Raw genomic sequence first — 14,130 nt, 5'->3', positions numbered from 1 at the left:
AGGTGGTAATGTCTCTGAACTTGTTTCTTACTTGGATTGTGACACAGTGAACCATTTAGATGATGGTTTTAACATCTTGAACCGGTGGCATCAACACAAACTCACATATTTAGTGTTGTCAACCATGGCTAAGGATATATTAACTATTTTTTTGTTTCAACCATATCTTCAGAATTCACTTTTAGTATGACTGGCAGGATCATCGAGGATCGGCGGAGGAAGCTAAAGCCTAACATGGTGGAGATGCTCACCTGCATCAAAGACTGGGAGGCTGCAGAAGCAAGGCTGCAACACATGGTGGAGGACAAGGAACTTGAAGAAGCTTTTGAAGAACTTTATCTTGATTAGTTATCATTTATGTAATGGGACTGTAATATTAAGTACTGGACTGTGATGAACTTTATAATTGGAGCTGGGCTGCACTCTTTTTTCCTGTCTAGGGTTTCTCACAAGGGTGAGTTTTACCTAGATAGGTTTTTAATGAGGCAGCCATTGCACTAAAGCTCCCAATAAAATGTTATTTTGTTATCTCTGTGACTTTGTCTGTGTGACTGTGTTGTGACTTTATGACTTTGTGTTTGTGAATACAGCAAGATAAGTTCTAAATTGCTTTTGAATCTCATTATTTTTGAATTGTGCTTGTAATTCTGTGTAAAAAGAGTGGTAGGCACACTTAGTGCTAGGGCCGGCACGGGTACTGCAGTGCTGCCGTGCCCTGTGGCACGGCACGGCACGCTAACTGCCTGTTAGTGCCGTGCCATATAGTGCCGTGCCAGATAGTGCCCGTGCCAGTGCCGTGCCGGGCGGCCCGTGTGGCCAACTTTACCACCCATCAACAGATATACGTAATTGAGTAATTTCATCTTTCCAGCATTTTGTCATTCATTGTTTTATCAAGTAGCCCAGCAAGACAACAACATTTTTGAGGATGATCTAGCAATCCAATATTTTTTTAGAGCTTTGCTAGATACCTGTTGATAGAAATATGAGGGGAAATATGTCGAATTATCATGATCATGCAAAGAGATTCATGTTGGCTTTCTTCTCCGGCGAGCTCCATTAACTCCGGCGAAGTTAGGGTTTCGGGTTTGGGTTGGGGCTTTGGGGCTTTTATTGGCCTTCGGCTGTAGAAGGAAGGCGGGGGAGGTCGCCGGCCTGGCGGTGGAGGTGGGCGGCGGGCGTCCCGCCCGCCGAGGCGGCAGGGGTGCGGCCCGCCGTGGTGGTGGTGGAGGGCGGTTGGGCAGGGATGGCAGCAGGATTGGCGGAATTTAATCGGATTAGCGCGGGAGTGGTCGTGGGGCCGTTCCATGCACACCAATAGTATCTCAGTAATCCAGTACAAGAAACACAAAGCTTATTTTTTCCTAGCATTTTATACGCACAGTGAAGGGTGGACCTAGTGCAGTGGTAAAACTCTCCACTTGTGGCCCAGATGTCCTAGGTTCGAACCAGCCTATTTGCAGAATTTTAAAAGAATTTTACAAGGGTAAGGATGTCTAGGAATTCTCTTCCCTAGATCCCACCTTGTGTGGGAGTTTTCGCACTGGATATGCCTCTTTTATTTTGTACCCACGGTACTGAGATGGAGGGAGGAATTACTGTAAGGAACCACTGTGTTGGGGAATAGAAATTAGTACAGCAATTTGCAAGCAAACGGTAGGCTGCTGCAACTAGTTAAACAAATTGTATCCCAAGGCACAATAGTCTATGCACCAATTGTTTATTATGGAGCTAACAAACATTACGGCAAAATCATCAGTAACCTTCAGTAGTTCGCCAATAGCATAGTTTGTACAGTAATCTCTGACATTCGCAATCCATAAGATTCATGACCTCATTAAGCTGTTCCACGCACACTAACAGTATCTCAGTAATCCAGTATCCGAAACAGTAATCATATTTTTTCCTAGCAAATCACGCGCACAACTACTGAGATGGAGAGAGGAATCACAGTGAGGGATCGAGAGAAATTTTCCGGCTGCAATGACGATAATCATGTGTTGGGAATAGCAAGTACTGAGAGGGACAGAGGAATCACTAAGAGGGCAGAGGATTTTTCACAGGAATCACCTGGTGGGCGTCAAAATCCCTCTCGATTGAGATCGATTTTCTGGGAAGGGGGGCCGGATGGAGCTCCTGCGCGTCGCCTGATCCGTGCGTGCGCCTGCTCCTGTGCGCCGCCGCTCGACGCCCAGGCCCCGCATGTGCGCTCGCCGCTCACCGCCCTGCCCGTGCGCTTGCCGAGCCTGCACGTTCCCCGGCTCGACGCGCGCCGCCCTGCCCTACTTTTGTTTAACTAAGTAGTAATAATTAACTAAGTAAACTCCAAGTCTACTCGATCTTCAACTAAGAAACATCAACTACCCTATAATGAATCATCTCCTTATGAAGAACTGGAGCACCTATTAATAATAAACATAGAATTATTCTAAGCTTTAGAAATGTGGGGATGTTGAAAAGGAACAGTTAGAAATGTTGAAGATCATAATGACTTTGACAAGATAATTGTTGAACCGTAAAAGATTAAATTTCTAAAAATGATGAACCTAATGGTGAAAAAATTGTTGAACAATATGAGGTTGAATTCAAACCAATTCAAACCAGTTGAACCTATTTCTGCAATATTGTTGGACCTTCATACGTAGTGATAAATAAAAAATGTTGGAAACTAGAAATGTTGGAAACATTCGTCATAAAAGTTGAACATGTGGTAAGTTTTAGAAAATGTTGGGATGTGGAAAAGAAAGTGTTAAAAATATTGAATATCATAATGGCGCTGACATGATAATTGTTGAGTAGTAGAAGGTTAAATTTCTAAAACTGATAAATCTAATGGTGAAAATTTATTGAACAATAAGAGGTTGAATTTAGAATAGTTGAACCTATTTCTGTGAAATTGTTGGACCTTCATATGTAGTGGTAACTAAAAAATATTTAAAACTAGAAATGTTAGAAATATTCATCATAAAAGGTGAACATGTAGTTAGAAATGTTGAAAACATTTACGGTAACAAAATGTTAGAAAGATGTTGTTTTTTATGATAACATTGAAAGTATAGAACATAGATAATCATTGATAGGAAACTTTGTGACAATCTTGGAAGCAAACGGTAGAGAATAGCATTTGAATTAAAGGAGCATGTCGATGAACTTTTCATGAAATTTGTTGTATTTCTAAGAGAGGAGTTGAAACAAAAATAAGATGAACAACTATTGTCCTCATGGAATATTATAAGTGAATTTGTCATAAAACATCTTTTGAGCTTCTGTTTCGAAATGGACTAGTGCATCAGGAATAGTAGTTGTCACACTACCCTAGCGTGCAAAGTGGGATTACTGATTAATGTTGGGTGCACGTTAAAAAAAAGTTGGCTATTATTGGGAAATTGTTGGAGTATGTAAAAAAATGTTGGGCAAACAATTTTAAAATACATTGGTATATGCTAAAAAAAATGTTGAATTATGTAAAGGAAATGTTGGTCTATCAAGCAAAATGTTGGTGAATGTCAAATAAATTGTTGGTCAATATCAAGGAATGGTGCTATGTGTCCAGAATAAGTTAAAGGAAAATGTTAGTGTATGTCAACGAAATGTTGGATAATATTAAAAAATAAGTTTAAGAAAAAACTGTGCATGAACTTTTTTTGATAATGGTCAAGAAAATGTTGGAGATTGTGGAAAATTTTGGGCAATCATCAATAAATATTGATTTAGGAAAAAATGTTGAGAAATATAAAGGAAATGTTGGAGATGTGTTCAAAAATAAGTTGAACAGATTCTAAAATGTTAAGGGTTTAGAAACAGCTTTAAGAATATCATGCTCAAAAATGTTGGCAGCCATCAATAAATGTTGAATTATTTAAAGGAAATGTTGGTGTATCAAGAAAAATATTGGTGTATGTCAAATAAATTGTTGGAGAGTGTGGAAAAATGTTTTGCAAACATAAAAAATATTGATTTATGTAAAAAGAATGTTGGTCAATATGTAGAAGTGTTGGTGTGTGTCCACAAATAAGTTATAGAAAAATATTTGTGTATGTAAAGAAATGTTGGTCGTTCTCAAGAAAAATGTTGGTTAGAGTATAAAAATTATTTGAATAACATAGAAAAAAATGCTGATGCATGCTAAGCAAATATTCAAACCATACCATTTTTGAATTGTTGAAACTAGAAATATAAAATGTTAGTGAAACTAATGGAAATGTTGAAGTTGAGTATTAAATGTTGGGTTCCGAACCATTTACTAGTAAACAAAAATCTTATCTTAAAATCCATCCATTATTCATTTACCTCATTACTCATTCTAACCGATTATTAATATGTTGTGTAGCAAATTCAAACACAAGCCAGGACAGAATAGAGCACTTGAGGTTAGAAAATTAAATATGCTTCTAAACCACATGACTACGGTCAACTATTAATAATAAAGAAAAAAGAGTTTTTGGCACAATAATATACTTCTATCAATCTGCTGACATATGCACACAGACTCTTCTAGTGTGCAAAAGCTCAAGAGCAGTGGCAAAAAAATTAGAAACTTTGCAACTAATCAGTGTATGGTTTATGCGCAATAATCTCCAATTTGTAGTATCTATATAAACAGGAGGATTTGTGATCAACAATTTGTCAGCTGAGAAGGAAAATACGTATCTGACCTCATGCCGTTGTGTTTGATCCAGTCATAGATGTAAGTTGAAGATGCCAAGACTTTCAAGTACAGGGTTCAATCCAGATGGTATGGGTTCAGCCTCCTCATAATCACACGCGATATATAACACCAAGAACTATGGTAAAATGGCATAATATTTATAGTAGATGAATGCTAACTTGCAAAGGAACTCTGAAATCCAGCATCATCCATGTAAGCCTTTGATCTTGAACTAAAAGGGAATAAAAAAACAGAACATACAAAGTAAGCTATAAAGGGAATTAGGCTGTTCCGGCAGGCTTTAGCTAAATGGAGCATGGAAAGGCACTGAAACTAGGCAGTTCATGGAGATATGATTTTTTACTCTACTTTAAACATCAAATGTGGCCATAAGGAATTGATTTGGCCTATTTTGGAAAAAAAAAGCAATGAATTAATGATGAATTTGCGAAGCTACACCATGAGAAATTACTTATGCCAAGTCATAGGTGTTCATTAGGCATCACCGCATCAGTCAAAACGACAGTGACAATGAAGAACACCTAGTCACCTTACTAATATGCCCATATTGGATATCCAAAGCAACAGAAGAACAAATCGACACCTAGATCAATTGAACTGCATATAATTAGAAAAGTAAAATTAAGTAATGCTGGACTGTGCACAGTATCTTGAGTTTGGGAAAAAATTGCGAGAAGCACAGAGATCTGGGTGAATGGATGGCGACCTCACCTCATGAACTAGGGAACTCATTGTTGGGGGTAGCGAGATGAGGAAGCAGTCGTTGATGGAGGGCAATGCTTGAAAATGGGCTTGCGGATGGAGGGCCTCGGGCAGTCGGGCGGGAAATCAAGGGCTTCAGATCGTAGAGGAAGGCCACGGAATCCCGTTTTCCTCCGTGGAACCCACCGGCAGTGGTAACCAGGGGCGGCAGCGGTGGACCTAGGCCACCTCCAGCTCCGACCCTTGCGGAGGACACGAGCGGAGCGAGCCGGCAACAACTTCCCAGAGAATCACCGACGGAGAACCCCAGCGGTCGCCTCCTCATCAACCCGAGTGAAGCGAGCCAACAGCAATGAACCGCGTGGTCGCCTCTTCGATTGACAGCCCGAGCGGAGGAAGGAGATGTTCAAAGATTGGAACGAAACGGGAAATAAAAAGAATGGAAAAGAAAAAAGTATATGCGCCTAAGCTTGGGAGATCGGATAGCGGAGGGAACTTGCACCAATGTCAAACATTGGAAGGTAAGATGGAAAGAATCTTCCGAAAGATGGATAGGATTTCTGACTCCAGACCCCGCTGGATCCTGGGCTTTTCCTAGGGTTGGAAGCCCACGGGCAATGCTCCCCCATGCCAGATTGGCCCAGCATTTGGAAGCTTGCATGACGGGGTTTCGTGGACCGATTGAAATCCATGACCCATTAGGTCGAGCAACGCTTCCCCTCCTCGCTCGCAACGCGCCGACGCCGCCTTCGTCTCCTTTCTCGCGGGTCTCCCACCCCTAGAATTTTTTTATTTTAGCCCTTTTCATGAAAATTTTTCACAAATACGCCCCTGGCGGATCTAATTCAAAAAATGGACCCATAGCTTGGCGTCAGGATGGCTGGCGCCAAGCTAACACGTCTTGGCGCTAGCCTCCATGGCGCCAAGGTTCAGCCGTCGCGACTGACGGGGCACCTGATGTGGTGGAGGCTTGGCGCCATGCTTCCAACATAAGGGCCGCACCCCTTCTTCTTGACCGAGCCTTCTTCCTCATCTTTCTCCTCCCTCTCAGGTTTTTTCTCTCCCCACTTCGCCCTATACTACGAATCGGCATTTTGGCCTAAGAAACTTTCATTTTGTCCATGGATCTTGAAGAGCAAGGTATCATCTCTTCCTCGTAGCTTTTTTTCACATCAATTCGCTATATATTAGTTGGATTTTTGAACTTAGGATTTCATGCAACCGTAGGATGCCGAGGCGTGGAGAAGCTAGGAAACCAAGGTAACCTCAGCGCATGTAGTTATGTTATGTGTTTATTGTTGTGGATCAAATGGGAAACTCTAATTGTAGGTTTATTGTTAAGTGCTTTCGGTTCTTACAACGAAATAAACTAAATTGTAGTTATGGCGCCAAGCTGACCGGAAATGCCTTCGACCCATTGCCTCTGCCTAGTGGTGTTCTAGTTCCTATGTGCTTTTGCGGCGATCCTTGCAAGGTTGCCAAGTCTGATGAACATGACACGTATAGGCAGAGGTATAGGATGTGTTCCAACTTTGAGTTTGAACCTTCACTTCATCAGTGCTGCATTAACAAGTTGGTAAGGAATTGTTGTTGTGCTATAATTATTTTCCATATTTTTTTTTGTTTTCTAACAATTGCATTTGTTGCAGACCCCTCTACCGCTCTGTGATTTTGAGCAGTGGATCGACACTGAGATCAATCCTAAAGACAAGGAGGAGATGGAGGATATGTTGCCCTGGGATGCAGAGAGGAAGGAGATGATGGAGAAGAGCCTCAGAGAGGAGGCTGTAGAAAAGGAGCACAAGGAAGAGGAGGAAAGGAGGCGTGTTGCTGCGGAAAGGGAAGACATGGAGAGGAAGTTTGAGCGTGCGTGCCAAGTGAAAGCAGAGATTCAGGAGAATCCTGATGCCTTGAGGAAGGGAAAGTGGCCTCGTTGCACTCAGTAGTCTTAATTAGTTTCTAGTTCTATGGTTTATTTATGAACAATATTATCTACTGTGGGACTTTTCATTATGTTGTCATGTAATGCACTTTAAGTATGCACTTTAAGTATGGGCATGCAAGTGGTAGATGACGTATGTTTATTTTGCGACGTAATGCACTTTAAAGTTGTACTCTTTAGTGAAATTTTCGCAGAAAATGAAAATTGTACTTCTTAGTGAAATTTTGGCAGAATTTCCCCTATTTTTTGATGCAATCCATACACAATTATGAGATGAACCTAAATACAAACATACAAGCATATCGCACATTCATAATAAAAATCCACAATAGTTCACACTAAAAGTCCATATACACAATAGTTCACAACGAAAGTCCAGAATAGTTAATAATGAACGTCCATTCATAATGAACGTCCACAAAGTTCATAATGAAAGTCCCCAATAGTTCATACACACAATAGTCAAATAATGAAAGTCCATATACACAATAGTCCATAATAAAAGTCCACAAAGTCCATGAAAGTCCATATACACAATAGTCAAATAATAAAAATCCATATACACAATAGTCCATAATGAAAGTAGTAGCATCTACCATAAAGTCCATAATAGTACACTAGCATCTACCACAAAGTCCACAATAGTACCCTCACTGTCTCCTAGTCTTACCCTTACCCTTGTGACCAAGAGCGTCGGTGCCTGGAGTGTAAGGAGAACGTGGGCGACGTAATCTAGTGCCTACAACCTGTGTAGGCTAAGTCAAGGAGCGTTCTGGAGCTGAGACGGGTCAAGCTCCTCGGGCCTCTGGTCCCCGTTGTCATCATCGTCGTCGTCCTCATCCTTGGACGCAATTGCTCTAGACCATAATGGGCCTTGCCTAGACGAACCAACGCCTCATCCGTGTGGGGATGGAATGTGCACGTCTAGCGTCGTGGCTGTCCTACAACCACAACGAGCAGCTGCACGGTGAAGCCGAATTGATAGTCGATGTTGTGCAAAAACTAGTTAAATGAAAGAATGTAACGTATTAACAAAGTATTTGAAAGAATATTTTGATTCTTACATCTAGAAAACTTCGTGTCTCGTGGTCCGTAACTCTAGGACGGAAATGCTCAATGTCTCTAACCGAGCTTTGGAGGGTACAACCCTGCAACAAATTTCCAAAATGATTAAGTCACTAAGTCACTATGTCAGTAAATAACTAAATGATCAAGTCACTAACTTAGTAACTCACTAAACCACTAAATGATTAAGTCACTAACTCATTAAGTCACTAAGTCACGGACTCATTAAGTCACTAAGTCGCTAACTCACTAAGTCACTAAACCACTAAATGATTAAGTCACTAACTTACTAACTCACTAAGTCACTAACTCACTAAGTCACTAAACCACTAAATGATGAAGTAACTAAGTCACTAAACCACTAAATGATTAAGTCACTAACTTACTAACTCACTAAGTCACTAACTCACTAGGTCACTAAACCACTAAATGATTAAGTCACTAAGCCACTTAACTACTAAATCAATAAATGATGAATGGCAATAAGTCACTAACTAACTAACTCACTAAATCACTAAGTAACTTAACATAGAAAAGTAAGGCAATTGACTTACCATCCTATCCAGAATTGGTCCTGTCTCCACCTGCCTTCCTGCACGAGTACTTTGGTCGTACACCGTGTCTTCATCATCGGATGACTGGATGTCGGCGTAGTTATCTTGTGTCCATTGTACCCTCAGCCTGCTACACGTCGCACCTTGGTACCAAGTCTGGTATTGCCTGTACTCACTGTTTGTGTGCGGGTCATCGTTCTCGTCCACGTTGTCATGGAACTGATCCTATTGCTCAATGTAAGCCTGGTGGAACTCGTGCCACTCAGAGACCTTTCGCTTCTTCTTACGATCCACCCTGCATGTCACGTTAGATGTTATGAGTTGCCAAACTTTACTTAATGGTAATGGACCATCACAAGATAATTAAAATAGCAAAACACCTACTTGTGTAACTCCACTCTAGTCGAGATTGCAGGAGTTGGCCAAATCTGCCTTATCCCAAACTGACATGCTACTCGATCAGGCATGTGGAACTCGACAGCATAGAAGCATACCAGAGGGCACTTCATCCTGTATAAATCATCATCGCTCACACACATGACACTTACAGCAAAAGGAAGTGCCCCCTCTCCTTCGTACGGCTACCAATCTACCTGCAACATGTCAAAACAAGATGTTAGCTGTTATACTAAAGTAATAGAAAGCATCATTAGAAATAAAATTTACTTACACTATAAGCCATGAGCATGTCTAGCTCGTTAATGTAATCTAGGTACGCCCGCTCCAACCTCGTGTGGCCAACCTTAACTTGGTCCCAAAGGTACGCCCACGTCGGCTGTTGTCTCGGTGTCTGACCTGGGAACCACAGTCGACGGCCCATAGCCTCGGGACGACCAACTGGTAGACGGGCCCACATCCCCAACTGCAACAGGTACACGCACCCACCAACTGACGCTGAGGCCAAAGTCCGATGGCACGCCTCGCACAGTTGTCGGTAAAGGAAACACAGCACAGCTGAGCCCCAACTGTACTGACCCGCCTGCTACCAGTCAGAGAGGCAGTGGATCCACATCCAAGATGCAGTGTCACCCATGGCGTTTGGGGAAAGAACGCAGGCAAACAGGTACAGGATCCACGCCTTGCAGTAGTGCCCAACTGTCTCCGCATCCGCGTGCTGGGGGCAATGTCCGAAGTGTTCCCACAGCCAGGAGATTAGTACTCCAGATGTGCGAGCCCCTTGATCCTCAACCTCACGACCAAGGAAGGTTGCTACTCGTGCTCTCCAACCCTTTGACACGCACGGCGCAATCACTGAGTTGCCACGAATCGACAGACCCAGCATCTTCTAACAGTCCTGTAGCATCACTATCATCTCTCCGAAAGGCTGGTGAAAGCTGTGAGTCTCGGGCCGCCACCGACATTTTAAACAAATATTACTTGTCAAATAGGTAAGGACACAAAAAATTGAACATGAACGGAGGCACTAGACGTAGGATAATACCTGTCAACCAACACAGTTATGGCCGCTGAGTTGAACTTGGGCAACCCACAACGAACCTAAAACGAGATGACATCTAGGCCCGCCATCTCTAGTAAAGAAGTGTAGCGTTCGTCGTACTGCAATGCCAAGAACCCATCATGGGCTCTAGAGCGAAGGAGCGGAAGGACCTGCATGCAAACAAACAAAGTCTTTCGTTATTTGAGGAACAACACGTGTACGCTTACAAAAATTAGATCAACATGTGTAGATTATTACCTCCCCCTCCCCCCCGCTATGAGACGTCCTCGGTGGGTCTGGTCGTACGCTTGGTCGAGTAGGTGGAATTGCGCCATACTAGAAAAAGTCAATGACATATAAAATCAGTAAACAATGAAACATAAAGTTAGAGATGTACAAGTAAATGACACTATTACAATCATAAATTAAGACACACATAATTAATTGAATGGAGAAGACACATATGAAGTAATGAAAAGAACCATTAGTCACACCTCACTAATCTGCCAATGGCAAGTGCGTGAGTTATGACCCAGTCTACCGCACTTGCCGCACTCGTTCTGCTCGGGGTCAGTAAGAAATGGTGTTGCTCTATCACGCCTCGTTCTTCTGGATACCTGATCCATAGTCATCTTGTGCCTCGTCCTCTTCCTTGATCCACACTTATTCCAACGGTAAGCTAGATCCGCAATGTATTTTGGCCCATCATAGGAAGGCCACTCTCTAGGATCCCGAAAAGGCACGAAGCGGGGGCTCCATGTGCGCACAAGCGTGTCTACACTGAACTTATGAGGTATCATGCTCTCGATATCAAAGTTGCGATGCCTAGCTGCTACCACCACATGAGAACATACGAAGTGGTACTGCCTTGGCTTACCACAAGTGCACTTGAAATCTCAGAGGACTACCACATGTATCCTCGACTCTTGGATCTCACCGTTGGATGTTGTCCCGCCCCTATGCTCCACCTGATAAGTCCCTATGGTGAGGTTAAAACATTGAACCTCATGTGTGGCAGCCCTTTCATTTGCAATGCTTAGGTGTCTCTTTGGTTTTTCAGCCCATCTCTCCCTAGCACTCTGCAACGCTTTTGCTTTGGCGTGTCTTTCATTGAACCACGCAACAAGCCTGTAGAAGGTGAATTGAGCGATTGCGTTTATGGGCATACCACATATCCCCAATAGCAACTTATTGAATGACTCCGCCATGTTGCTGCACTGAAACTCATACCTCCATCCGCCAGTGTCGTGAGATCTAGTCCACTTATCCAAATCTCTTATCAAAGCTGCGAGCCATTATCTACCTTCTGCATTTGTTGCAGACCTGACCTGCTCCAACTTGCGCTGAAAGTAATAGTCCTCAAGCTGACGAGCAGCAACCTGAAATAGCTCAAAATTATCCTTCACACCATCCTTCCAAAGTAGGTTCTCGGCAAGGTGCCGAGTACACCAACGATGATGCAAAGGTGGATACCCCTCTATCTGCTCTTGCACGGCATTAAGTATGCCCTGGTGCCTACCAGATATGACACCAACTTCCCTACTAGGTCCAGCCACATGTATCCGGACTAGTCTCAAGAACCATTCCCAACTATCATTGTTCTCCCTCTCAACCAGTGCAAATGCTAAAGGAACCAACATGTTGTTCGCGTCACAAGATATGGCTAGAAGTGTGCCCCTATATTTGCCAATAAAAAATGTGCCATCAACAAAGAAGACGGGACGACAGTGCCTAAAGGCCTCGACACACTGAGGGAAGCACCAGAATGCACGCCCAAATATCTGCCTCCCATTCTTCCAAGCATTTGGTTTTGGGATGTACTCATAATGTATGCCTGGATTCACCGCTTTGATTGCACTGAAAAGCATTGGCAGCTGCTCATACCCAGACTCCCAATCCCCATATATCATCTGCCATGCTCGTTGCTTAGCCCTCAAAGCTTTACCATAAGTTATCACATAACCTCCATAAATCTCCGCAATGGTTCTGATAATTGTCCTAACTTTCATGTTGGGTTGTTCCTTCAATATTCCCATCATCCGTTTGGCAATTAGGGTAGATGTCAACTGTCGATGTTTGACTGTAAGCTCATGGTCAGCACAATTGTGTGCACCAACAACTTTTGTGATCTTCCACTTCCCGATGATATTTTGCTTCCTTGCACAAACCCTCCATGGGCACCGTTTCTTGTCATACACAACTGTGTAACGGCGCTGCGCATATGAATGCAAGACCTTGTAAGGTCTCTTTCACATCACCACAAATGCCTGCAACCACCTCTTCAATGCGGGAAGGTCCTTGAGTACCCTACCCTCCTCAATCACCATACTAGGGCTGGCCTCAGGAGCTTCTAGGAGCTCATCATCACGTCATTCTGCAAATGCGTGATCGGAATGGGTAAGATCGCTGAACTCGTGAACTCTCGGATCACGACGTCCAGGGAAGATACGCCTGAACATCTCAACATCACTCTCTGTCATCTCTCCAACAGGGCGATCATCATCAGAATCAAGATCCACTCCCATCTCATATGCATCTTCATAATTCATAATTTCAACACTATTGGAGCCACGCAATCCACAGTTTCAGGAATGTCTCCTGCAACATAAGTAGAAATATGAGTAAAGAACAAATTGATGGAACAAAGGGGGTTAGCTCCCAACAAGAGAAACTGATAAGACACTTGGATTATTCTGTGTCACAAGGATCTCATGAGGAGAATCTGCCATATCATCAACAGTCCGACAAACATCTCCAACTACTTCATTGGAGGCAGATTCAGCATCGGGAACCGTAGGTGCCACCTTCACGTCCATAACAGGTTCCGGGACGGGAGAGTCGAAGTGTGCCCGTTGACCCATTGGTCGGGAAAACCGATGAGGAATTGGATCAACTAACACCCGATGAACAACCACTTACATACTTGGGGAATAGCCGTTCATAACCGTTCTCACATATTTCTCCCACTAGTCTGCACACCGAATTGGGACCATCTTCCTTTGAATGTTGAGAGGGGAACCTAGGTGAAGTACGCCCTCGACTGTGATGTCATCATCTCCATGACAATGTATCTCCTCCCGAGCCCTTGCAACCAACTCACTAAACGAGAGCTTCTCATCGAATATCACAACCTCGCACTGCATGGCAACAAACTTAACACATCCATAGTCATCCCTTTCCACGGTGCCTCCATGATATATGCTCACTACATTGTCCATCTAGTACATAAACATAACGACGCACAATTCATTTAGTCCATAATAAATAAAGTATTCTAAGTACAAGCTCTCTAGTATGAAATGAGATACTATCAATTCACTACTAACTACTAAATACTACTAACTAACTACATCACCTAATATGTACATATGTACCTAAGTATATAACTACTTAACTAAATGTCGTAATAACTATATTACTATGTAACTAACTATATATCTAACAACGTAAATAAAATTACATACAAAGAAAATTCTATCTAACTATCTATTTCTCTATCTAACAATTCTATCTTCTTATCTATTTATCTATCTATAAGCACATCCACCTAGTTAAATAGTATCATGAGTATTCTGTATTCCTTCTTTCGTTGCAATTCATACACAAAACCTACCAAATTAAATTAGTTTTCATATCTAACAATTCTATCAAACTATCAATTTATCTATCTAACTATTTTATCTAACAATTCTACCTACCTATCTAAATTCTACCTAACTATTCTATCTTCTTATCTATCTATCTATCTATCTATCAATCT

The 14,130-nt window shown here is 42.4% G+C and overlaps 1 pseudogene; it reads right to left on the bottom strand.

Annotated features, from left to right (window-relative positions):
* Positions 1-8,073: 8,073 nt before the first annotated feature.
* LOC140221146 (uncharacterized) lies at positions 8,074-13,231 on the bottom strand (annotated as a pseudogene).
* Positions 13,232-14,130: the final 899 nt, after the last annotated feature.

The sequence above is a fragment of the Setaria viridis genome, chromosome 9 (assembly GCF_005286985.2).
Source record: "Setaria viridis chromosome 9, Setaria_viridis_v4.0, whole genome shotgun sequence".
Taxonomy (NCBI): domain Eukaryota; kingdom Viridiplantae; phylum Streptophyta; class Magnoliopsida; order Poales; family Poaceae; genus Setaria; species Setaria viridis.
This window is presented reverse-complemented; position numbering and strand designations above follow the sequence as displayed.